Here is a 16,273-nt window from a genome sequence, read left to right on the forward strand (position 1 = left end):
TGTTTTTGTCCTAGTGCTTTTCTAAACCAGTGGTTCTCACGAAATTTGACCTAATTCCTAAAAAAAATATATACATACAAATGAATTTTACATAAATGGTTGACACACATACAATTAGCCTACCATCCCACTAAACATACACATAAATTGTAAGAATATGACTGTAAACAATATAAAGTAAGGCTATTAATCATCAGTCCCAAACTTGTTTTTGTTAAAACAACAGCCTAGTTAGTATGTTAGTATGAGGCACCAGTCAAAAAAAAAAAAAAAAAAAAACAGTTTATGGTGAATACACAATATTAACATGAACTGTTAACATAATATGAACACTGAACCTGAATGCAAATCCTTCAATCACGTAAATTATTGGCACTTAAAGGTACAATGTAATAATTTTGTCCGCTAGAGGTCGCTAGAATCCCATTCAAAACAAAGGCGTAGCTTGATGACGCCAAGTTTGAGAGCGGAATCTTGGGACATGTGGTCTTCACCTCAACGGACGGTGCAAAAGAATAGGGATTGGAGTCAGGAAGAAATCATGTTCATGGATGAGATTATTAACGTTACTGTAGTATGAAGCAGAGCAGGAGCGAGTGTTGTGGAGCTGAACGAGGAGCTGGAGCGATTGATCAACACACGCCTCACGAGCAGCGGGACTTTTATTATGACACAGTCGCCGGCGCCGCTACTGCTTTTCCGGTCATGAGTATGAGGTAACGCAGCTCTGTTTATCATATTAGATACATTTGAGAGTGTTGAAAATGATGTTATAACGTTACTCTGTGCGTTCGCTCGGCGGCTGCTGTGAGACACTGTTACACACTGCAGTAAGATAGATCCATTTTACAATATCATATTAAATGCTGGATGATTGTGTTGATAAATGACATGAAATTCATTTTAAAACGTATTGTATAATGGAGCAAATGCTGTATTACTGTTACTAAAAATAAAGCTGCATCAGATTATGCTATGTTAGCTACTTCACAAAATAGTGTTTTTCTCTGAAGCATGGTAAAGCATGGTACTCGCAAAAAAAAAAAATCAAGAAAATTAGATTTAAACAATAAGACTAAACGTGTTGAGTTAATAATTAGTAATTAGTTTTCTGTCCATAAATATATCAAAACAGTTGTTCCCTTGTCTATTAAAACATGTAAATATGAACCTTGGTGTTGCCATGGTTTCTACAAAATAAAACCGGAAACCGAGGGTAACGCGGGTATGACGCGATTGACAGGCGAATCCTCACACGTCCCGGACCCTTGGTTAAAATTGCAATTTTCTCACGATTTACAAATAGTTTGAAACATTTGGGATATTGTAAGTACTCAAGTGAACAAAATATATAACACTGGCCTAGTGGTTTTTGGATATTTTGCTGCAAAAAGTTTACAGATTGCACCTTTAACTTCATGACTCACTTATTGACAACGTAACTACGACGTTGCGTGCTCGTAATTAATTTTGTTTTATTGAAGACAGTGCGCGCCGCCGCATTTGCGCGCGCAATTGTCTGACAGGAAAGGAAAGATCGTTTTTCTGAGGTAAGAGACTTTTTATTATTATCATTTCGTAACAATTTACGAAAATAACGTTCGAATAATGACACTTACATATAGCCTGACAACATCTCATCTGGCCGCAGAGACTGAATCGGAACAACACATTTTATGTCAACAGTTTTCACGTACCTCTTTCAAAATAAAAGTCCCCATTCAGAAAAAGAAAAAAAAACATGGGCTGCATCCGAAATCACATTCTCTCTTGATGGGTACTTATTTTAAGTAAGTAATTACTTCACAACCACTAAAAAAATACGTTCTATATAGTATGAATGTAATCTACTACATTCGCCATGTTGCCCTTATCACATGACCTACCAGTTGAGAAACACTGTTGTAAACCATAATTTTCTCCCAGGAGTTGATGAAAAAAAAAAAGAAAATCACAGAGACCACTCAGAACAGCCTAGCAACTGCATAGCAACATACTAACAAATAGCTGAATCTATTATACAATATGCTGCCAGTGGTCAGAATGTATTTTTTCTTGGTCTTAATCATCTTTTTCCCTCTAGCTTGCTGAGTGTGATCTAGGCCGCTGCCATGACAACCGTATCATGTAAAAATCACATGCCCTTGTGATGCTATCTGTCTGGCCATTGCTCTCAAACCAGTACTGACACAGTTATCGACTTCTTCCGGACAGCGTGTTTTTACTCAGCTTAATCTAATGTTTTTACCCCAAACCTGACTTTATGTAACCCTTTATGTCACCCTCTGTGAACATCTGAGACTTCACACATCTGGTGTTTAAGTCGAGTCTGATGCGGTTATTGATCCGCTCTGAGAGGTCGTTCCCCTCTTAAAAACAACAGATATACAGTGACGGCAAAAAAATATTTGGACGCTTTAACTCCTTAACTGTCACTGTCCCGCTAGCACTCTTTTTTTTATTGCATCACATATTTTTACCACATTTTTTATCACATATTTTAGTAATCATCATAAAGTATGTATCATTTGAAAGCTTAAAGGGTTAGTTCACCCAAAAATGAGAATAACGTCATTAATTACTCACCCTCATGCCGTTCCACACCTGTAAGACCCTCATTAATCTTCAGAACACAAATTAAGATATTTTTGTAGAAATCCGATGGCTCTGTGATGCCTGAGCAATGACATTTCCTCTCTCAAGATCCATTAATGTACTAAAAACATATTTAAACCAGTTCATGTGAGTACAGTGGTTCAATATTAATACTATAATCTATTATATTGCAAAACACTGCTTCAGGAAGCTTCGGAGCATTATGAATCAGTGTGTTGAATCAGTGATTCGGAGCGCCAAAGTCACGTGATTTCAGCAGTTTGACGCGCGATCCGAATCATGATTAGACACGCTGATTCATAACGCTCCGAAGCTTCCTGAAGCAGTGTTTTGAAATTGGCCATCACTATATAAGTCGTTATTTTGTTTTTTGGCACACCAAAAATATTCTTGTGGCTTTATAATATTAATATTGAAGCACTGTACTCATATGAACTGATTTAAATATGTTTTTAGTACCTTTATGGTACTTTTATACCCTTTTAGCTTGCTCCTCCCCCTAGTGGGCAGTGTCATGTTTCATATTACAAAATTGATTTGAAATATTTTATAATCAAAACTTTTTCTAATCTTGACAAAATGCATACCGTCGGAAAGGTCTGAGACTCAAGGTTCCATGTTTGGCGACTGTTTTGTGATAGAAGTGATACTGTGACAGGAATTTATTAATTTGTTACAGGAGAACGCATTAAACAATCAACCCAGTCTCATTAGAAAAACGTACATGTGAGAACACTTTTGCGAGTTGCAAAATACGTACCAATATGTACATATCACTGCAGTTTCGATGTGAAATGTCCACTGAGTGGCGCTAAAAGCGTGTTCATTTTTTTTGCCGGAACAGATAAACATGAATATGGTACTTTTTTATTACGTTGGTTTTTATACGAATCACCGCAGTTCTGATTTGAAATTTGCATTTCATTGCTTTTTAAAATATTGTACCACCAACACTACACCTAAACCTACCCGATAGTGTTAACAAAAGCAAATGTGACATAAAAAGCACCCGTAATCGTGCCGTTTTAGCTTGTTTAGGTCTCTCTTTGAGCTCTTTTACTGTTACTGAACTACCGAGCAAGCTTGGTTTGGCAGAAAAACGAAAAATATGGAGATGGTTAAGCAATGCAAAGTCCAAAATATATTCGTTTACAATTCGTGCACTTTGATAAAAAAGCGTCATATCATAATATTGTGCAAGGAGACAAGTGAAAACGAGCCTATATTGATCCATAATCTGACCCCGTAATCGTAACTGAAAACGATTAAAAGCACTTGCCGTTTTACTGCCTCTAGTGTTCATTTCTGGAAACTGCAGTGATATGTACGCATTTGTACGCCTAAACGAAATCTCATGGGAACTTTATTTTTTTGTGATATCAACTTCAAATTTGGAACACAACTTGGTTAGACTTATGGTTTTGATTTTAAAGCAATTTTAGAGTAAAAATTATTTTGTAAAACATATATTGTATAAAATAAAAAATGTTTCGTATAGTACATTTGCTTTACAGTAAATGTAAATTTACTTAAATTCTTTAAAAAGTTACAGTCTTCTTTAAAAATTAAAGTAAAAATTGTGAAATATTTTTACAATTTAAAATATCTGTTTTCTTTGTAAATATATAGTGAAATGTAATTGATTCATGTAATCAAATCTGAATTTTCAGCATCATTACGCCAGTCTTCAGTGTCACATGATCCTTCAGAAATCATTCTAATATGATGATTATTATCAATGTTGAAAACAGTTTTTGTGGAAATTGTGAGATTATTTTGATCAGTTTAATGCATCCTTGATGAATAAAAGCATTAACTTCTTTCAAAAGAATCTTGCTCATTCAAAACGAATAATTTATTTATTTATTCCAGTGACATTCAGAGTAGTACAATTTAGCATTCCATATGCTGTGAAAAAGCTTTTAAAGCATACATGAACAAGGTGTTTCAGCATGTAGATTTCACTGGGATTGGGATATTTATAGCTGAAGTTGTATTCGTAATGTTCAGCCATTAGATGAGCATCAGTCGCTTCACTTAGTGTCGGCGACACAGACACAAAGGTGCTTTTCAGTCACAGGGAGCCATTTTGTTTAATGAAGATGGACTAGTGTGATGTGTTTTTAGTTTGACAGACGTTTAAGACTGATATTTACTAATTTGATTGTATTTCAGAAATCAATCAGTAATGTGTGCACAGCTGCTCACAGACGTGTTCGGACTTGTCTGATTGTCGGATCCAAATGACGTATTGACTGACGAGTGACTATAATGAGCACAGAGGTGATATACTGAACTCAATGACATTTTTGAGTTTAGGACTGACTGTCCACATTGTTATTTTGCTAGTGATGAAATCTGATCCGTTTGTTCAGTATAGCCAACATCCTGTACATCTACATCAGTTGCCATAGTAATGAGTTCAGCGTCAGCACGACGCCAAGAGACTTTCTCATACAACATCTGAGAGGAGCTGTTAGTGAGGATAGAAATCAGGACACTTTGCCTCTGCTCATGTCTGAATTCATTAGACAACATCATTTTTATATTTTTATATAAATTATATATATATATATATAAAAATATGCAGATAATAAAAACAAAAATATGCAGATAATAAAAACAAATTTAATAATGAAAATAAGCAAACAAAAAATAAAATAATTATAATAATTAAAATTATTTTTGTATTTTTTAAAATATTTTTTTCTCTCATAATCGTAGACTTCATTTTTCGTCATTTAAAAATAATTAGCAAATTGCTAATTTTGGGGCCTATGCAATTCATGGTAATATTAATATTTTTATTATATCTGTACATACAAAATACATGTATTTTTATTATATTATATATTTTATTATAACTAATATATTTATTTGTTTGATTTTAAGGGCATTTTGTATAATTCTGGTACTATATATAAAAAAAACTAAAAATATTAAACAAATGTACACACTTAAATAACGTTTTCCATTGAAACAGTAATATACCATAAAAACACTGCATTCTGGGTAATATTTGTCATTTTAAGAAAAGAGGCCTAAAGGCTACTTTCTCGAAAACGACAAATATTATTACCCAGAATGCATTGTAATATACAGAAAAAACAACGCATTATGGGTAATATTTGTCATTTTTGAGAAAGCATCCTATAGGTTACTTTCTCGAAAATGACAAATAATATTAACCCGAAATGCATTGTTACTGTATATTACTGTTTCAATGGAAAACAGTGTCTTACTGTGTAAATTTGTTTATATATATGTAATTTTCTAGCTTTTTCATTTCAATAGTTTTTCTAGCTATGCTCAGCTATAAATTATTTTACTTGTTAAAAACTGCTTTTTGCAAGTAAAATAACTTTAGTTTTGTACAATTCTGGTACAGCGTTGGGTCATCATTTGATGTCAATGTTAAAATCTGAATCTAGAGAACAAACTTCATTGATAATTGGGGTTCACTGACACACACTTATTTACCACAAATAACCACCACATCACACACTCAGATTATACACAAGAGCGGTAAGAGATCTCACAGTTTACCTTCACACCTCCCCATCACACACTGCGAGTGTGTCATACTGCAGCCCACACACATGCCAACGCTCCAGCCAGGGTGCATGCTGGGAGTCAGAGGATGTAACTGAAGGATTCTGCTTCTCTATTTGAGGAAATGACAAATAAGAAAGTCTCAGATGATGACGAGGACAAACTTTACCTAAAATATACAAAATTACTTTTATACAGAAATTTAAAACGTCCATTATAGAAGAGGAGTTTTCAAATTATTGGATGTGAAAATGCTTGTATTGCTTTTATAAAACAGTTATTCCATATATTAAAGGGTTAGTTCACCCAAAAATGAAAATAATGTCATTAATTACTCACCCTCATGTCGTTCCACACCCGTAAGACCTTAGTTAATCTTCGGAACACAAATTAAGATATTTTTGATGAAATCCGATGGTTCAGCGAGGCCTGCATAGCCAGCAATGACATTTCCTCTCTCAAGATCCGTTAATGTACTAAAAACATATTGAAATGACGTCAGAAATGGGGCTACATAAGGTCTTAATGGTAAAAAAGTTTGTTTTTGACTTATTAACAGTTTTTTTTTTTTTTTTTTTTTTTTTTTTTTTGAAATAATATAATGGTAAAAAAAGTCACGCACACACAATGTAGCCTGACATAATATTTTTATGCAATTGTATTTTTTGATATTATAAGTATTATTCATGTATTGTAATAATATACATTTCTCATTAAATAATAATATACATACATATATAATTATTACCTCTATCAGACTTTTAATGAGTTACGGCTCATAAATGACGAAGAGGATTAGGGCCAAGCAATAATAAAAAAACAAACATCTCAAGAAAAATGATTATGATTATGAAAAATCATAATGTGAGATTAAACTAATTAAATTTCACAAACAAAAGTCAGAATTCAATGTTGAGAATATATTTATTACATTTTGAGAATAAAGTCATTACGTTTTGAGAAAAAACTAATTAATTTCAAGAAAAAAGTTGAAATAAATTGTTAATATAGTATTTCTTTGTTATTGAAAGAAAGCCTAAAGCTTGACTAGTGATCCAACTCTGTCATGTCTTCTATCATGCAATGAACACGACACTGATCGAAATACTGTTTATTCTCGACATTTTATTTTGACTTTTTTCTCGAAACTGAGTTTTTTCTTGAAACACAGCGACTATTCTCAAAATTTTATGAGTTTATCTCAACTTTTTATTTAGACTTTTTTCTCAAAATTTAACAAGTTTTTTCTCAAAACACGACTTTATTCTCGAAATTTAATGATTTTATTCTCAACATTTTATTTTGACCTTTTTCTCTAAATTTAATGAGATTTTTCTTAAAACACAATGACTTTATTGTCAAAATTTAAAGAGTTTATTCTCAACATTTTATTTAGACTTTTTTCTCAAAATTTAACAAGTTTTTTTCTCATAACATGACAACTTTTCTTGAAATGTAATGATTTTATTCTCAACATTTTATTTTGACCTTTTTCTCGAAATTTAATGAGATTTTTCTTAAAACACAATGACTTTATCCTCAAAATTTTATGAGTTTATCTCAACTTTTTATTTAGACTTTTTTCTCAAAATTTAACAAGTTTTTTTCTCATAACATGACAACTTTTCTCGAAATTTAATGATTTTATTCTCAACATTTTATTTTGACCTTTTTCTCGAAATTTAACGAGTTTAATCTCACATTTTTTTTATTTTTTTGGTTTAATTTTTTATTATTGCTTGGCCTTAATCCTCTTCCGTACTTTCAGTTGTGCTCAGCTGTAAAATATTTCATCAGCTAAAAATAGCCTTTTGTAAGTCTAGTCTCTATTAAAACCTTTAGTCATCACAAAAAAATAAAAAAATAAAAAATAAATGAACAAAACAATATTTATGGAACGGTCATGGAAATTCCGAGTGTGAAAATCCCAATAAAAGAGGTGTAAGTCATTGTCTGTATGAATTGCATTTTAAATGCTTCCTGTTAAATAAATGAATAGTTCTGGACACAGCGAGCATAGCGTCATGGCCCATTTACCTCCATTTCCAATGAATCAACAAGTCCGTCTGCTAAGTGCTAAGAGACCAGCACCACAGTGCCGAACGTCCCGCCACCTCTGGCCTGTCCCGTCACAGAACCCCGCCCCTCAAGCAAGCATCAGAGAAAGGGCAGATGGCTCATTACCATAAATAGGACAGTGAAAGAGAGTGAGGCCGCACGGACCCGCCATACGGACACCGCACCCCCTTAAAGAAAAAAAGAAAACATGTAAAAGAAGCGACGGTTGCTAGGAGAAACAGAAAACAGCCCTCCTTCCATTCAGCATTAGTGTTAGCAGCCCCTCGCTGCTGATCTCAGGGCCGTGCCCGGCGCTGATGCTCAGGGACAGATGGCCGATGGGCCCCGTCGGCCCCGCAGCTGGGTACGGTTTGATCCAACACTGTAGGAGCTGGCAGCAGGTTCTCGCACCTTCTCCTGCCCAGCCCGAGCCTCACCGTACACTAAGAATAGATCACTGCGACACTTTGTCCTTTAACCGTAACCGTGATCCACAGTTGCACCGAGAGTAAAATGTTTTTGCTCACAAACAAACAAATCTAATTGTTTGAAATGGAACAGTTTATTGAAACTTTAGACAAATATATAAATATATATATATATATATATATATAAAGTTTGTATGTGTTTTATGTTTGCATCATTTTTGGGCTTTTATGGCTCATATAATATGATAAAATATTGAGCTCAGACTCTCAAAAACACACACACACAACATGCAATTTGGTGCAGATGCTCATTATAAACCCTGATGTTCAAAATAATTAATTGGTTTGAGTAGGACAAACTTAAATTAAACAAATTTGTTTAAAATTTAACAAGTTTTTTCTCAAAACACGACTTTATTCTCGAAATTTAATGATTTTATTCTCAACATTTTATTTTGACCTTTTTCTCGAAATTTAACGAGTTTAATCTCACATTTTTTTTATTTTTTTGGTTTAATTTTTTATTATTGCTTGGCCTTAATCCTCTTCCGTACTTTCAGTTGTGCTCAGCTGTAAAATATTTCATCAGCTAAAAATAGCCTTTTGTAAGTCTAGTCTCTATTAAAACCTTTTATCTAGTCATCACAAAAAAATATTATAAACCCTGATGTTCAAAATAATTAATTGGTTTGAGTAGGACAAACTTAAATTAAACAAATTTGTTCCCTTTTTTGAGTATTTAGCACTTTTTTTCTTTCAAGTTCACAGAACTGATATATTTTACGTAAACTGAACTGTTTCATTGTTTTGAGTTTTATGAACTTATTTATTTTAATTTAGATGAACTTAAGTTTAACTTAAATTGAGCTGGGATTTCTATTTCTCAGCATGCTTTGCCCATGGCACTCGAAAGAGAGAGTAAATGCTAAATTTAAGTGTTATATAAAGTTTTTTTGTGCAAGATTAATATTAAGTGTGAGATTTAGTAGTGATTAATGTTTTGTTTCTGTTTCTGTTAATGTGGGTTTTTGGAGAGTTAAAGGGTTAGTTCACCCAAAAATGTATTACTCACCCTCATGCCGTTCCACACCTGTAAGACCTTCGTTCATCTTCAGAACACAAATTAAGATATTTTTGATGAAATCCGATTGCTCAGTGATGCCTTCATAGCCAGCAATGACATTTCCTCTCTCAAGATCCATTAATGTACTAAAAACATATTTAAATCAGTTCATGTGAGTACAGTGGTTCAATATTAATATTATAAAGCCACAAGAATATTTTTGGTGCGCCAAAAAAAAAAAAAGTAACTTATTAGTATAACTTAAAAGACTTATTTAGTGATGGTCGATTTCAAAACACTGAATTTCTGATGCTTATAATGTAAATCAGTGAGATCTTTATAAAAGTATAACAGACTGCTTACATAAAATGCATATCAATATCAATATCTGCCCATAATAATTCTTCGTAAGATGATATTTAAATGCTCAGTTTTATGATTAAATCTCTGTAGTTTTAAAACATATAATGCAATGCAATGATGAACACATAAACCTTCCTCAAAAGCCTAACGATCATATTTGAACATGATTTTAATCAAGTAAGTCCAGTAAGTGTTCATCCTGAAATATTACTAACAATATCAAAGTTACTTTATAAAAAGAGCTACAGTTGCCATTGTAAAGACTGTAAGTCTGTCCTTCACAGCCTCGTAAATTCAATATGGCGTCTAACCTTAAGGTCTTTGCCTGGAGCATAAGGATCATGATGCACCAGACTGGCCATTACTGGGTCACTTCTTGACCTTCTCAGACTGTACCAGACTTTAGTAGAGAGAGACACATATGCTGATCTAAAGCTCTTGAGACTCGAGTGTGAAGTCAAGGCATATGGGAGTCTATGATGTGGGCTGAAGCCATTGATAAGTCACCGAATACTGTTAAAAACACCAGCTGACTTTTTTATGTGTTTTTCTATATCAGCTTATTATACAAAAATAATATTGTTCTGAATGTGCGTGCTAATGTATTCACTTCCACACATCACCGCAGTGCATTCCTGTTAAACTTTTTTAATTGTTGGTCTATTATGCATCAGAAGGTGTTTAAGGTGTTATTTTTAGGATCTCATGCCATGTGCTTTGTTTTATTAGATGCTGTCAAATTAAAAGAAGCACACGTGCGTCATGGTACTACATTTTGGAAAACACTGTGACACGCTGGTATTTTGAGGCTTGGGTACAACATTGCATTCTGGGAAATTATCCCTGCAGTAGCTATTATAGTATTTATATATATTTTGGATTTTATTTTATTTATATATTTTCAGTTTTAATTTTAATTTTAGTTGAAGTTTTAGTAATTTTTGTACTGCTTTTGTCATTTTTATTAGTTTTGGCTTTATTTATTTATTTATTTATTTTTTAATTTGCTTTATTTTTTATTTTAGCTTTAGTAATTTTAGTACTTTAACTTCAACTTATTTTATTTCAGTTAGTTGCCGGGACAAAATTTCACATTTTAATTTATTTATTTGTTAGGTTTAAGTTAGTTGGTTAGTTATATATTTAGTAATTTATTATTAAGTTATTTATTTAGTAATTTATTTTAGTTTTGCAATTATTAATTTGTTTTATTTTATACATTTATTTTTATTTACATATTACATATTATATATATATATATATATATATATATATATATATATATATATATATATATATATATATATATATATATATATATATATAAAATATGGCTTTTTTATTATAATTCATTTTTATTTTAGTTTTATTAATTTTAGTACTTCATCTTAAACTTATTTTATTTGAGTTAGTTGCCAGGACAAAATTTAAGATTTTTATTTATTTATTTTTTGGGGTTTACATTAGTTGGTTAGTTATATATTTAGTAATTATATTTAATATTGTTTTATTAATTACTTTTGCAATTATTAATTTGTTTTGCTTTATTATATATTTTTTTACTTTATACATTTATTTTTATTTACTTTATACATTTATTTTTATTTACTTATATATCTATATAGTATTAGTTTTGGTTAACAATAACAACACTGCACCCTGGTCAATAAAAAGATAATTTATTAAATGTGATTTATAAAATGTTTTTGACAGCACTTTCAGATTTTCATAAGAAAATATGATTGATATTCGCCAATACAAAACACCCACCACAATGCCAGGATGTTGTTAGTGGTTGCCAGGGAGTTGCTAACCAGTCACTAAGGTGTTCTGAATGTTTTTAGGTCATTGCTATGCAGTTTCTGGAGTGTTCATTATAGTTCATTATACAGGGCTCATTAGGGTGTTGCGAGATATCATGCATGCATAGTTAGAAGTTTGTTCAAATTAAGTATCTAAGAAAATATGCAAATGACCGAGAGACGTTAACAAGAAAAAGAGGGAAACTGGATTAGAAAAGCTGAAGAAATAAAGAAAGGTAAATGCGTTAGCAGAAGTGTGTGTGTTGTTATGGAAAGCGAGAAAGGAGAAGCTGCAGCCGTAGCCCCATTTCGCTGTCTCACCACCTCCCCATGACTCCTGGTTGCGTAGGAACACGAGGCCCATTCTGCCCTACGGACACACTCCTCGCTTCATTAGGCCCTGCTCACTGAGGCGGCGAGAGCGAGGCAGCACGCGTTCTTCACACACACACACACTCATACACACTCGCAGACCGGTTCCCCAGAATCCACCGAGCCTGCAGGCAAGGGTCACACACACCCACCCATGAGGAAAACACACTCTTCCACACATCTGCGGCCTCATTCGGTCTGTGTGTGTGTGTGTGTGTGTGTGTGTGTGTGTGTGTGTGTGTGTGTACTCTACTGTACATTTTCACACTTGAATTTGCACCTCACCTTAAAACACACACATAAATGCATAGAAAATGATTTGTATATTTAAGCTCATCACAATATTTCACTTACTTTACTGTGAGTCTTCAGTTTCCTCCTAATGAGGAACATTTTATTGCTCAGACTTAAAGGAACGCTCCACTTTTTTTGAAAATAGGCTCATTTTCCAACTCCCCTAGAGTTAAACAGTTGAGTTTTACTGTTTTCGAATCCATTCAGCTGATCTCCGGGTCTGGCGGTACCACTTTTAGCATAGCTTAGCATAGGTCATTGAATCGGATTAGACCGTTAGCACCCATGTTACGGCAGCAAAGTTCCTTGATTATTATGCTGGAATGAGAGTATAGTTCCTATAGCCATATTGGCCTAGAAAATCACAACTTTTCATTTCATTTCCGTCGGTCTTAGTACACAATGTTACTACAGAAGAGTCAAGTTTTAAATAGGAAATATATTGAAACTCTTTGGTCATTTTTGAGCGAGATGCTAACGGTCTAATCAGATTCAATGAACTATGCTAAGCTATGCTAAAAATGGTGCCGCCAGACCCGGAGATCAGCTGAATGGATTCGAAACTGTAAAACTCAACTGTTTAACTAAAAAAGTGGAGTGTTCCTTTAAGTTCTCTTGAGATAGCCAGAATACTTAAATATTTAAACTGCTATCAAGCTAGAACCAGCAAACTCAGACCTTCAGATGGTTCCGACTTACGATTTTCATTAAACGGATGATCAGATCTGCGGAAAGACTTTTATTGAGTGGGTCAAAACTTATACAATAACATTATTGTATTATTGTACAACTTATTCAAGTATCTATCACTAGCAAAGCCTAGCAACTACCTTAGGACATGTTAACAATATGCTAATTCATGCTAGCAACATGCTAAATCATGCAAGCAACTTGCTAATTCATGTAAGCAACTTGCTAAAACATGCTAACAAAAGTGTTACTTCTTGCTTGTTAAAACATGCTAGTTCAAGTTAGCAATGTGTTAAACATGCTAACTCATGTTAGCAATGCGTAAAACATGCTATTGACATGCAAAATCATGCTAGCAATGTGTTAAAACATGTAAGCAAGCAACATGCTAATTCATGCTAGCAACTTTTTAAGACATATTTACAAAATGCTAAAACATGCTAGCAAAAGTGCTACTTCTTGCTTGTTAAAACATGCTAATTAATGCTAGCAATGTGTAAAAATGCTAACAACATGCTAATTCATGTTAGCAATGTGGTAAAACATGCAAACACATGGGAATTCATGCTAGCAATGTGTTAAAAATGTTAGCAAGCAACATGCTAATTCATGCTAGCAAATTGCTAAGACATATTAGCAAAATGTTAAAACATTCTTGCTTGTTAAAACATGCTAATTAATGCTAGCAATGTGGTAAACATGCTAACAACATGCTAATTTGCTAAGAGATATTAGCAAAATGTTAAACCATCCTAGCAAAGCAGGGGCGGCGCCAAACGAGTTACCATGCCCCCTGTCTCCCTCGCTAACTGCTGAACATGAGCTAATTTGAAAGCGAAAGTGCAAGCCGTAAACAAGCATGCATTAAAAAGCTATTACAAATGCGTTTAATGCACAAAAACACCCAATTTATCTAACTAATGTATGCTAATTCATGTTAGGAATGTTTTAAAAAATGGCAGCAACATTCAGATTCATGCTAGCAATGTGCTAATTAATGCTAGAAACATGCTAATTCATTCTAAGAACTTGTTAAAACATGTTAAAAAAAATGTTAAACTATGCTAGCAAAGTGCTACTTCTTGCTAACAATGTGCTAAAACATGCTAACAACATGCTAAAAAATGCTAGCAACATGCTAAAAAATGCTAGCAATGTGTTAAACATGTTAGCCAAATGTTAAACCATGTTAGCAAAGTGCTACTTCTTGCTACCAATGTGTTAAAACATGCTAATTCATGTTAACAATGTGCTAAAACACTCATATCTATCTATCTATCTATCTATCTATCTATCTATCTATCTATCTATCTATCTATCTATCTATCTATCTATCTATCTATCTATCTATCTATCTATCTATCTGTCTGTCTGTCTGTCTGTCTGTCTGTCTGTCTGTCTGTCTGTCTGTCTGTCTATCTATCTATCTATCTATCTATCTATCTATCTATCTATCTATCTATCCGTCTGTCTGTCTTTTTATTATTGTACCTTCAAAACCTTCAAACATCAAGCTTTAAAACTACATCAAGCTAGTACTTCAAACTTTGACAAACTTTTTTTTGTTATCTAGTTTAAATATAAACTTTGTCTCTGCCATATTACTTTGGTCCTTGAGTTAAGCTTGTGCATATGCAATCATAAAACTTTTGGTACACTCTTAAAAATAAAGGTTCCAAAAGGGTGTTTTTTGAAGCAATGCCATAGAAAAATAAAAAATTTTTGTAAAAAAAAAAAAAAAAAAACAAAAGAAAGAAAAGAGTAGACTGTTTTTCTTGTCAAATCTGCCATTTTTACAGTTTTTCTCAGTTGCTTTGGTACATTTCTCGAGTCAAACTCACAATTTGCAAAACAGTAAGTGCATTTCTCAAAACAATTTTTACAAATAGCAAAACACCATGGATAACCTGCAAAAGCCACTCTCTTACTCAAAATCCTTAGTTCATCTCTCAAAAGTAAATATCTGTGTCAATGAACATGTCAGTGCCATCAGAATGACAAGTCCTTGTGTCATTGTGTACGGATAAGACAGTCAAATTGTTTAGTCATGTTCTCAATATAACCGTTTACTCTGGAGGGACGTTCTGATGGAAACTATGGCTAAAGTTTTGATGACAATTATTGTCAATTATAAGTTACATCTTAGTGTATGTGTGAGTGTAATTGCAAGAGAATGGAAAAGATTCAAATTTACTCTCTTACTGTTTGTACTGTATTTTATTGACAGAACATGTCATTGAGTCATTGAGTCATGTCGTTATTGAGTCATGTCGTCAAGATTCACCTGGGAGCAATTTACCAATTCAGGACAGATTTAGAAAAAAGTCTAATGGAAATATAGAAAGTATAGAAATATGCTTGACATATTATGATAACTTGTTCAGCCATTTTGCATGTAAAGACTTTTGCTATGAGCTTGTGCCTAAATGTTGTGGGGGGTGAGACTATTCAACAGAGACCCAATATAATACATTTTGATCAACATGACATAAGCAACTGATAATGTAGGAAACAACAGAGAATTGTACATAATCATTTGCATGGATGTACCAAAGCATTTGCAACTTGTTCAAAGAAATGAGAAACTGCTTTTTTGATGTGCACAAGTGACACAATGATGTGAGAATTGAACAGGTAGTTTTGAGAATTTCAATTCTGATCTGAGAAATGTACCAAAGCGACTGAGAAAAACTGTAATAATACCATGTTTAAAAATGAAGACTCAATTTGGTCAATTGTTGTCATACAGTAAGAATATGTCAATAAAAAATAATTTATATAAGCGTTTACTATTTTATATGTTTTTCATAACAACTCTAATCATTTGGTCTCGAAATAACTTTTTCTACTCTTTATGTATTGGTTTTAGAAGTTTAGACAAAGCATTTGTACAGAATGTCTTGAACACATTTTTCTTTGCAAAAACTAAATAAAGATATTCTCTGTTAAAGACAGAGAAGTAAATTATTTTAAACATTGAATTGAAAGCATTAAAACACATTGAGAAATTAAAGACTTCTCACTAGTGATTTTTC

At 32.9% G+C, this 16,273-nt stretch overlaps 1 protein-coding gene and 1 long non-coding RNA gene across 2 annotated transcripts in view; one reads left to right on the plus strand and one right to left on the minus strand.

The window, feature by feature from the left end:
• Positions 1-16,273, plus strand: part of foxn2a (forkhead box N2a) — a 78,314-nt gene that overhangs the window by 939 nt on the left and 61,102 nt on the right. The window lies entirely within an intron of this gene.
• LOC137020305 (uncharacterized) lies at positions 6,172-8,350 on the minus strand. Its single transcript, XR_010895181.1, has 3 exons — positions 8,206-8,350; positions 6,508-6,644; positions 6,172-6,280 (listed from the first exon to the last, which is right to left on the minus strand). It is a non-coding gene; the product is annotated as an uncharacterized lncRNA (long non-coding RNA).

The sequence above is a fragment of the Chanodichthys erythropterus genome, chromosome 5 (assembly GCF_024489055.1).
Source record: "Chanodichthys erythropterus isolate Z2021 chromosome 5, ASM2448905v1, whole genome shotgun sequence".
NCBI classification, from domain to species: domain Eukaryota; kingdom Metazoa; phylum Chordata; class Actinopteri; order Cypriniformes; family Xenocyprididae; genus Chanodichthys; species Chanodichthys erythropterus.